The following is a 12,405-nucleotide window of genomic DNA, read 5'->3' on the forward strand; positions in this document are numbered from 1 at the left end:
CTGGTACATCCACTTGTGGAGGACTAGGTCCATGCACGTCTTGGTTTTCCTTGTTTGATCTGGCATCGGGAAGGCATTGATATTGCTGACCATTTTTGTTGTACCTGTAACTTCATGTTTTTGAGTTTCAGAAGTATGTTTTTAAAAATGATTCTTACTGGGTGTAAATTGCACACTATTTATTTGATTTAAAGAGTAACGTTTTGCTTTGCAATGGACTGACGACCTGTCCAACCTTTACCCAACACTGATTGAGATAGGCTCCAGCAGCCTCTTGACCCTGATGGGGATTGAGCAGGTTCCCTTGGGTGGGGAAAAAAAAAACAAACCGTTCTTTGCAAAAAGTTCTATTGTCAAAATTTCTTTAAAGATGTGTTGGCAGAAAAATGAAAAAAGTTTAACTGTACAACATCAGAACAGTATCTTCAAAGTCTTTCTTTTACTGAAAATTAACTTTTGAAAGTATACATGGTGACTAAATTATAATGCAGCACCTATAAACACCCCCCCACTCATTAATTTATTGATGTAAAATTTTAATTGCCTAGATGTGACACCACCAAGACTTCAGACTTGCTGACTCAATCTTTTCTTTAACCCAAAGCCAGATGAACTCTTTACGTGAGCATTTTTAAGATGAATCGTTTTGGTGATACAACCCTAAAGGTAAAGTTAATTAGATGAATGTATAGTTCTTTTGGCTGTATTGTTGTGCCAGCAACAGCCAAAGCTATTTAAGAAAATACGTTGATCATATTTTATGAAATGAGATGCTTTTAAGTTGCACACAAAGCTGCCAAACATGTCAAATGGCATTGGAATTAAGCTCATATGTGCTGCTTTGATAAAAGAATGTTGATTTCAAACAACTTTGTTTTTAAAATGATATGAGTGAATTAAGGGGTAATTGTTGAAATGATAATGTATCAGTCTGCATTTTTAGGTGAATATCCACCAGGGGGCAGTGAAGCTCCATCACTCTTTAAGCTGCAAACTTTTTTCAGCAAAATATCAATAGCTCACAAAGACAAATTGATGGGGTCGTGTTCTCTTTGTGCCTTGTCATTAAACTATGTCTTACATGTAATTTCTTCGTGACTGTCTTTCGATCGCCAGACATGCAACCATCTGGTGAGACCAGCATGGCCTGTGCAGGCCACAGGGGCTCTCCCTAATGAGCTGCCCTCCTAGCTATTATGTTGCAGTTAACAAGCGCCTTTGTGAGCAGTGATCTTGTGCACTGATGAGTTCCACTTCAACCCTCTAACAAGCCTGTTTGGGCGGCTGCTCCTGTGAACTCTGGCGTGGCTCCGTCTTTTATTGCACCACGTTTAAGGACAAAGCCCACGCATGCGGGCATTGACAGTCGGTGAAAATAATCCGGCTTTGAAAACTTGTTTGTGTACTCCTCTCTCTCACAACCTCAACAGTTATTTAGTTTGGGGACACCATTGGAGTGAGCTGATGTGCTGCAGAGAGTGTAGGATTGTGGGAAAATTTGGGTGGCTGCTGGAGCTGATTCACAAAGTGTTTTGGATCAACCGGTAAACCCTTATGATTTGACTAAATCGGGCTGTTTTAGACCTCTGCTTTTGACAGATGGACCTATTTTCCCATTTTAAGACTTCCATTTAATGGTCTGTTGCCCCTAAATTAGGAGGGTTTTCTTTGCTGCACAACCATGATAAAGGAAATGACACTTCAGTCTTTAAGGACAGGGTTTGTTTTGGAATCAGTTGGGGGGAAAAAAACAGTAAAACCTCAGTCTATAAGAAGCAGTAGTGCAGGAGCAACGAGAGCATACAGGTGTGTGAGCAGCAGAAATCCATTTCCAGTCAAGCATAACCAAGAATTTAATAATTTTTAAACCGTTCCATGAGGTCTTTATCTCTACCATTAATTATATATTATTGCATGAGCCGAGGCTTTCATTTTGTATGCTTTCCATGGGGCAGCTGCCAGTAAAAGAAGTGAGAATCCTTCATTCACATTAGAAAATAGGGAAGTTAAGGAAATGGTGGCAGTTTAGTGTATTTATGTTGGTTTTTAGTAGCACTTAGCTTTGTTTAAGCCCTACTTAATGCTCGGTTTTTCAAATCTGGAAACTGATTTTTTAAATGCTGTCTCAGAAAAATCAGATCCCAGATGAAACAATTAAATAAAAAGGACTCTGATTCTGATTAAATGCTGGACTTGAGTTTGAGTTGGCGAATCATTGATTTAATTCAAGAGATTGAACAAAAAATACACCTGGAGAGTGGCCTGGGGTGGTGATATAATGATTTGGATTGCTTCAAAAGGTTAATCAGTTTAGGTTGCAGTTTTTGAGTTTAGGTTCTTGGATGAGAAGCTTCAGACACACTGGTCACACATAAAACATCCATCAAAGAAAGACGCCATTCTGGTTCTAGCTTGACTCAATTGTGGAGTTTTAAATTGCTTTCACAGGACAAAGCAATTAACATTAACATTTTTTAATCCTAATTTATTGTTTTCAGTGTATATTTCTTTTCATTCTGTAAAAAAAAAAAGAAAAAAGAAAAAATGGGCTTGGACTAAGTTGTTAATCTTCATTTAAAACCCTTTTCAATTTTTGAATATTTTCATTCTTTGTTGTCTGGGCTTTATTTTATCAGTTTTAAATTAAAACAACGCCGCTAACCTTTCTCTGTTTATCTGAATCTTGGCTCAATCAGAATTCCCCATCAGCAGCTCTGAATAATTCTGGTTATACCATCTACAGAAAAGACAGGGAGGGATCTAAAAAGGGGGGTGGAGTCTTGATTTACATAAAAAGCACATTGCAGTGCCACAAAATCCAGTGGTCAAACTATATTCAGAATGTTTGGGCCTCACAATCTCCCTTTCGCTGCAAATGTCATTTGTCCTTGTTATCTACAGACCTCCATCTGCAGATAACAGATTTTATGAACACTTTGAGAAGTTGTTAAAGGAAAGCAACTGTGACAAAGAAATTATTATTATTATGGGTGATTTCAACATTGACTGGGAGGACAAATCCTGAAGAAAAAAACTCAAGCAAATCACTGACAGGTTTAATTTAACACAAGTCATCCGTGGGCCAACAAGAATAACTAACTCTACCATGACGCAAATTGATCTCATATTTACCAACAGACCACAAAGAATGGCAAAATCATTTAACATGTTAACCGCTTAATCAGACCGCAATTTAACTCTCCTCCCTAGAAAACTCACTAAAAAGCGTTTTCCATTCTTGTGCTGTAGTCAAAGAAATTATTACAATTCCTAAAAGTAAATATCAAAACTTTGTAGATGCAGCCAACCAAATTCAGTGGGACAACATTTTACCATCAAATGAAAATGTTGAAAGAACAATTACTGAATTCACAAGCAGAAACCATACAAAAACACTGTTCCATGGATAAACTCTGACATCATAAAACTCGTGAAAGAACGAGACACAGCCTTAAAAAAGGCAAATAAAACTAAATTAACCCATGACAAAGGTCTTTTTTACCATACTGAGAAATAAGGTGGTAAGATCATTAAAGAAAGCAAAAGCAGATTTCTTCCTCACAATAATTAAAAAATCACATGGAAACTCTAAAATAATATGGAACCAGATAAGAAAAATGGCATGTGAAAAAAACATTCTAGAAATTAAAATAGACAACTAATAATGTCCAAGTCATAGCAGAGGCATTTTACCATTATTTCATTGATTCTGTGGCCAACATAGCAAGCTGTTTAACACCTGTGGAAAACTACAAACTTTCAATATGCAAGCCAACCTACATTCGGTTTCACAAAAATCATAGAATCGGATGTATCACAGACCATCAATTTACTCAAACCATCCAGATGCAAAGACATTTTTGGTTTGGACACAGTGATGCTCAAGGACCTCTGTTCATCACTGACACGCCCCATTACCAAAATCATCAATCTGTCCCTCTCACAAAAATTGTCCCCGGGCACTTGGAAACCAGCCATTGTCTCTCCCATTTTTAAAAGTGGAGACCTTCATTCCATGTCCAACTACAGACCCATTAGCATTCTTCTGACAGTGTCAAAGATTGCAGAAAAACTGGTAACTAAACAAATTATAAACCACCTTGACACCACACTCTATTCTCTCCATCCTATGCAGTTTGGCTTCAGAGCCAATTACTCCACGGGGACTGCTACCTGCTTTTTCACTGAAAATATCAGGATTTTGCTGGAACAAGAGGGGGTTGTTGGTGCTGTTCTCCTGGATCATAAGAAGGCTTTTGATACTGTTAATCACAAAAACTTATTTTCAAAATTACGCAATTTTGACTTTTCTTCTGATGCACTGCAATGGATTGACTCTTACCTCACTGACCGATCCCAACTTGTCAAAGTCCAGTCATTTAAATCTGCAGCTCTCAGTCTGCCATCTGGTATTCCCCAAGGATCAATTTTGGGACATTTGCTATTTTCACTGTACATTAATGACCTTCCATCCAGTTGTCCTGATGTTTCTGTGCACATGTATGCTGATGACACTGTAGTCTATGTTCATGGCAGTAATTCCTGTCAGGTGGCTGAGAAGCTCACCAATGCCATGGTTAACATCACAGCTTGGTTGAAGTACTCTTGTTTGCAGTTAAACACATCTAAAACAGTTGCAATGTTTTTCACCAAGTCGGATAATAATTTCACTGCTGAACCAAATGTTTTTGTTTCAGGAGAAAGGCTGAAGATTCAGTCATTATACAAATATAGGGGTGTCATAATGGATTCAAAGCTGTCTTTCAAATCACACATCAAAAGGGTCTGCAATAGAATCAAATTCAACCTCAGTAATTTTAGACACATTCGCCATCAGATGTCCACACAGTGAGCAAAAACGTACATGCACTCCATGATTTTCTCTCATATCACTTACTGTTTGCCCGTCTGGTCACAGGCTTGCAATACATCTTTAAAACCTCTCCAAACATTACACAAACAAACTGTTAAAACTTTGGATAAAAAAAAACAACATATTTCACCATTGTCCAATATTACAAAAACATGGATTACTGAGTTGGGAAAACATGGTCATATTTTCAAATCTCTGTCTCATGTAAAAAATCATTCATGGCTCATCATCCCCTACTCTTCATCAGTTTGTTAACATCCAGACAGCAGATCACAGCAGAACTCGGAGTGCAGTCAGAGGAGACTGTATCATTCACTTCAGAAAAGCGTTTTCGGTCAGACTGCTTTTTCTGTTAGAGCTGCTACTGAGTGAAACATCACACCCGTAACTATCAGAAATTAAAACACATATAATTTATTCAAGACACAATTAAAGAAATGGCTCATTGACAATCAGAGCTGTCAACACTAAGTAAACATTCGATCCTCGCTACTATGTTGTCTTTTATGTGTGCATATGTTCGTAAATATGTCTGATTTTGGATTTTTTGTCACCAATTTTTTTTAGGGTAACTGCTAATTTTAATTATGTTATGTAAATATGTAATTTTATTTTGGTCTTTTAGGATGATTTTAACATCTACCCAGGGACTGCAGATGAAAAATAGTCATTTGGCTAACTCTGGCATATTGACAGAAATGTTTATTAATATGTCCCTATATTAAATAAATACACAAATAAATAAATATAATAAATAAACAAAAAACGGGGTTTTGGTTCAGTTGCAAGTGAATCTTTGTCACATTACAGCACAAATTTGATCAAATGTGAACATCAAAAGGTTTGAATAAACTTCTTAAAAAATGCCACAAAATAAAGGGATTCATTAAAGCCAGAAAGTGGGGGGAAAAATGGAGGGACTTGTTTTATTTTGTTATTTAGCTTTTGTTTTTCTCCCCTGAGATGAGCAGATGATACAACTGTAAGATGTTTTCAGCAAGTTTGGTCCATCTAGACCTGTAAAACAGACCAAACTATTATCCTGATCCAAGTCTCTTGGGTAATCGTCTTGCAGAAGTGCACATATAGCCTTTCCTCTACCCATCAATATAGAAATGCCTGCTGATGATGATTGACTGAGAAAGAATCAACAAATCTTCCTTTTTTCAGTGTAGAAATGCACAAAAACAGGTTTTTGAGTAGAAAAGGTAGACCAGTCTTTATCAAAAAACAATGCAGCAACGAGAGCATACAGGTGTGTGAGCAGCAGAAATCCATTTCCAGTCAAGCATAACCAAGAATTTAATAATTTTTAAACCGTTCCATGAGGTCTTTATCTCTACCATTAATTATATATTATTGCATGAGCCGAGGCTTTCATTTTGTATGCTTTCCATGGGGCAGCTGCCAGTAAAAGAAGTGAGAATCCTTCATTCACATTAGAAAATAGGGAAGTTAAGGAAATGGTGGCAGTTTAGTGTATTTATGTTGGTTTTTAGTAGCACTTAGCTTTGTTTAAGCCCTACTTAATGCTCGGTTTTTCAAATCTGGAAACTGATTTTTTAAATGCTGTCTCAGAAAAATCAGATCCCAGATGAAACAATTAAATAAAAAGGACTCTGATTCTGATTAAATGCTGGACTTGAGTTTGAGTTGGCGAATCATTGATTTAATTCAAGAGATTGAACAAAAAATACACCTGGAGAGTGGCCTGGGGTGGTGATATAATGATTTGGATTGCTTCAAAAGGTTAATCAGTTTAGGTTGCAGTTTTTGAGTTTAGGTTCTTGGATGAGAAGCTTCAGACACACTGGTCACACATAAAACATCCATCAAAGAAAGACGCCATTCTGGTTCTAGCTTGACTCAATTGTGGAGTTTTAAATTGCTTTCACAGGACAAAGCAATTAAAAAGCGTTTTAGATATAAAGAAGTCAACAAGTTTTAGTGATGTACTTTTGTCTAACATTTTTTAATCCTAATTTATTGTTTTCAGTGTATATTTCTTTTCATTCTGTAAAAAAAAAAAGAAAAAAGAAAAAATGGGCTTGGACTAAGTTGTTAATCTTCATTTAAAACCCTTTTCAATTTTGAGCATTGTCTGTTGAGTAAGGGATAATGGCCAACGAAGTGTGCATTATCACTGTGGATTATCACTTTTTAATGCACACCCAGCAGCCAATCGGAATCGAGCATTCACCTGGACCATGGTGTGTACTGTAAATATTAAAATGTTACAAGAAACATTTATTCCAAAGCTTTTAAAAACTTGTATTTTTCTGTATGTGAGAAGCCCTACACTGCTTGTTATTGCTTAGCAGTTGATCCATCCTTCACAGCTCATGAAGGAAATAAAATACTTCCTTATCAATGCATCCATGAATATTTAGAAGTCATCTCCAGTGAAATGAAGACTGATAGTTCTGATAAAGCCGTCTGGTAGAATCAATTAATGGTGAGTCATGCATTCAACCCTTTTAATCAAGGGGATGTTATTTCGTAATTTAACAGCAGATAGCGGGTGTGTCCATGACAGGATTCCTGTGGGACCATAAAGTGCATCTTATCCCACGTTGTAAATGTGAAGTTGTCTAATGTGTGCCATAGATCACTGTGTTGTGCGCTTTTGTTGGGCTATTCCTCAGACATCTATCATCACAGGAAAACATTAAGGTTGGAAATCTTCCAGCGTGTCACATGCGGAACATATCTAATTAAAATGTGAGGCTGACTCAGACATGTTATATATATAAAAAATATATATGTAGATTGAATGGATGCAGAGCTGATGCCCAAGCATCAGCTAATAGGAGTCAAATATAAGCCTGTATAACAAAGGCAGGGACACTGGAGAGTCAGAAGAGCATGGAGAAGGGGAACTAATTAATTAAGACTTGACATCACCCTCAAGTGGCAGCAGACAAGTACAACAGGTGCATTTTCTGCATAGCTATGTGCAATAATAAGTATCCATCCTTCACTATGCAGGCTTGATTACACAGGAAGTCCAAACTCCAATATTTAGCACCTCCAAAACTTTTTTATTGTTTTATCTGCAATAAATAAACCACAGTTGCATGATAGAATTCGTGAATGATTTCCATATAGATTGCTCTTCATATCAGACTGTTCTGCAAAGAGATGTGGATCCACCAAAGTCATTGTGGCATGAGGAAAAAGTGCTTTCAATACCAAGTGAGGGGTGGGTGGGGAACCCAGCTGCAAAAAATCCTGCAACTCAGCAGATGAAAAGTTGCTGGAGAGTCTGCAATACGTGAAATGCCACCTTCATCTTATTGTTCTTGATTTAGGTTAGCCAAGACTAAGTGCTTCAGGGAAGTCATGGATATGCGGTAATTCACATGCTGACAGGAAAAAGTGCTCTTCCCGAGTTATTACATACGAACGGAGCAGAATTACGTTCTTGATGCGCCGTCGTGTTGATTTATGGATGAGGCTTCTGTACGAAGGGTCTCAGAAAGGTGATCCTCCGTTAATGCATCCCATTCCCAAGTTCCCATTTACTTTTTCCCACTTGCACCACCAGTTTTGCTGACGAGGATTATTCCAGCAGTGATGACGGGGAACCAAAGATTTGATTAGAGGCCCGCTCGTGAGGCTTTGTCCCACATTTACCTCCACATCACATGTTCAGACGTGGGGTTGGTGAATTAAATGTACGGTTTACCTCGCACATCCAAGAATTTTGCTGAGACTGCTGCACAGTCCTAAAATAATCCACACTTCACTGAAGCAGACAGCCATCCTCTCCTGACACAGACAACACATTCCCCTTGATTGTGTCACAGCACAATGCTCCATCCCAGAATAACCAAATAACACTGGTGTCACATCAACATTTAGAATTACAGCCTATCTGCAATAACAAATCATTTGGTGGTGCACAAGGAGTGTAATGAGATTTTTTTAATCTAGCTTCTTGTTTATCTTGTTTTGTGTCACATTTAGATTAACTGCTGTCCTTGCTGACAAGGATGCTCTAATTGTGGAGACCTGGTTATGACAGCAGTGTGTGTAGTGTGACAGATTTTGAGGGATTGTTTATTTTAGAGGAGTTAGGGTGACGGATGATAGGCAGTAAATGGGGACATTTAAGCGTAGACAAACAGAATGTAATTACACCCAGATGTGTGACAGGATGTTATATAATGAAGCGGCAATGATCCATTAGTGGGGAAGGACACTGATTCAGTGCACTGGATTAAGTGGAGTAGTTGGGAGTTTAACCAGGCAGGCCTGTGCACAGAATAATTATAATATAATGGTAAAATGATTGAGCTGACAGTACAAAACAAATACAAATAAATTTATAGTTTTTTGTGGTAATATATTACCAGTAATGTATATCTGCACAAAAAATTGCTGTATTTCTGAGTATGACTTTGCAAAAGTTACTGAAACCCCCCAAAACCCGAAATAACCTCTATTCCCATTTGGACTAGTTTTTCTGGTGGACGTTCTCAACCCCTGCTGTCAGAAAATCTCATACTGTGTTGAGCCAAACAAGCCACAGGGGGCTGGTGCAGCAGCATCCCCCCAGAGGAATTCATAAGTATGTCTGCTTTGCTGTTTTTTAAAAGTAAGTTCTTGGATTTATCAAATTGCTTGAGTTGTAAAAGATAACAGAAAATTCAAGCTCAACATATTTCTACCTAGCAACTGTTGATGCAGGTCATTTACACACAACCTTGTTGAAAGGATTCAGTCTGAAGTTGCATCATTAATTGGAGGGTTTTGATGGTTCCTTAACATCCATTTCTTACCATTTAAAATGTTCGTTAAAAAAATACAAACATGTCTAGTGTTATAGATTAAAAACAAAGATCTGCTCACGATAAAAGGTTTATGTAGATTTGGCAACTGACAGAATTCTGTGCAGGCGACAGGGCACAGAGGAGATGGATTGACAAGGTCTACAGCCAATCAGGATGCAGAGTGCAGTGTGCTGTAAAGAATGAAAAATAAAAGGAAAAAAAATCAGGAAAACAACAAGACCACGAAGAGACAACAACACAGGGTTGAAAATAATGGCACATTTCAATTCTAATAACAGTCAAGTTGACAAAACTTTCTGAAATCAGTGATTTTAGTTTTTGTTTGCCTCCAATCCACACAGATATCTAATACGCTTCATGACAATGTTGATTTTAGAGAATGCGTTTTCTTTCCCCTGCAATGGACTGTCAACCCGTCAGGGTTTACCCCATCTTTCCCCAACGGTGGCTGGTATAGGCTCCAGCAATCCTGTGACCCAGAAAGGGATTGAGCTGGTTCGGAAAATTGATGGATGGACGTTTTCTTTCCCAAGCTGCCCTGTGGGTATTATTAAAGGAAAAACAATGGAGGCACTTTTATTTTATAACAAACAGCTAAAAAATACCCGATACAACTTCAGGACATAATCACAAGCCTATAAAAACATTAAATATTTCTTTATTAAAATTTCGCTGACTCATAACACTTTTATTGAATTTATGTACTGTACATCCAGCTCTTTATCCTTTCAATCTACATTTTTAAATAGGTCATGTCTGAGTCAGCATCATAATTGATTTAGATGCAATTTTAAGTGTGACACGCTAGAAGATTTCCAGCCTTAATGTTCCCCTGTAATTGTGTTCAAAGGCAAGGACAAATCTTTCCCATTTTGTTTTCTTAGAGCTATACATTTGTAAATCATCCCGCTTTCAAATTATGCATGTATCATATCATATGTAGTAGTCAACTACCATTAGTTATGGAAAATGGGGCATAACGAGTCCCAATGGCGTAGCCAGATATTCCTATTGTCTTTGTTTATTATAAGCATCTTCCACTGTCCTCACTGACAAATTCTGATGATGTGGTAAATGTTGAGTAAACCTACCTTAGTAAAAAGAAATTGGCTTTGATGCTGAAGTAACAGAGGAAAGAGAAGAGGAGTCGCATATTGTGATCTGGTTTAGTCCATGGTGATCTATACATCTTTGTTCTTGACAAAGAAAAACCCAGCTTTAGCTGGTGGTGAGGAGACCTTAGGTTTTTGTGTGCAAAAAAATAAAGTTCACATAAGGAGGGATTTTCTTCTATTGATCTGCTTTTGCTGGTTTAATTATAATTACTTATAAAACCTTCAAACTGATTCACCCCCTGGCATCTGTATATTTGTAAAAGACGACTAAACTGCTCATAAAGAATTGTTCCATTAATGCAAACCCTTACTTGTGTTTCATTGTATATAATGTGTTTTAAGCCAAATTAAAAATTATATTTTACAAAATGCCTTAAACCAGCATGATGTGTCAGAGTTCAAAGTCTCTGTACTGATGCATTTTTAAAGTGTTTAAAAGTTACTGTTTCTCTGTCATGCTCCAAAGTGAAACTGATGTTGTTTTCACCAAAGCATTAAAGGTGAGCACCCTTGGAATCCAAGTTCGGTTGATCTCTTACTGAACAAAGCGTGTGGGGCTGTCACAGGCTGTCCACCGGAGATAATTGCTCTGCACAGACTTTCACTCATGGAGTTAAAGGTTTCTCTTAAGTGTAGCTGTGCTGAGGTTAGTCCACGACCTCATTAACTGCCCGACCACTTCTGTTTGTGTTGTGAGATTTGGGCTTTAAGATTCAGGGGTCATTTTATTTTATTTTTTTACCTGAAAAGATGCATGAATCAACATATAGAATATAGATTAAGTTGGTGACACATTGGGACAGCTTGCTATCATAACCCAGTTTTTGTAAAACTGCTACATGTTTTGGGATGAGACTGGGTTGACTATCATCTTAACCCTTGTGCTATCTTAGATGACCCCACCCTTACTTTGACGTGTTATTCCTACCATGACAAAGGTGGATAAAGGTGGAAAGATTTCACGTTATCCATGGACACCAGTGAGGTTGAAGAAAAAAGGTTCAGTGCACTGTCTAGTGGGTCTAGATGACCCAACTCCCAATGTTAAAGTGCCTAGGATAGCACAAGGGTTAAAAATGTTTCAAGGATTAAGGATTTGATCTCTGAGCAGGGCCTCTGTAAAGCTGCATTTACACTGAACATGATTCACGCGTCAGGGTGTCCAATTTCAATATTAAGTCAATGTACAGAGTCATATAGAGGTCCTGTGGTGCACTTTGAGCGTCAGGCGTGGCGGTCTGGCTGCAGCGGGTTTTGGGCAGTTCAAATATCTGAACTTTGGGAATAATTTAAATCCAATCTTTCTCCTTGTGATCTTTATAGTTTTCTATTTTCTGTTGAGACAAAAGTTCCTCTATTTTTATTTTTCTCTCTTCTGACTGATGCGGGACAGCAAGTCTTCACATTGGGTCAAAGAGAGATGGAAGTCCTGCTGGAAGCGGCGGGCAATCAAACGCAGCTCCTGCAGTAGATGGTCACTACTTTAATATTCTTTTCAAATGTTTATTTTAAAATTTGATTTGCCTTTGTACAGAAATTGTGCTATACAATTAAACTTACCTTTCTGTCTAATTATAAAATCATTTTGGAGAGTATTTGTTGTACCACCAATTGGAACAAT

Source organism: Oryzias latipes, chromosome 24 (genome assembly GCF_002234675.1).
Source record: "Oryzias latipes chromosome 24, ASM223467v1".
NCBI lineage: Eukaryota > Metazoa > Chordata > Actinopteri > Beloniformes > Adrianichthyidae > Oryzias > Oryzias latipes.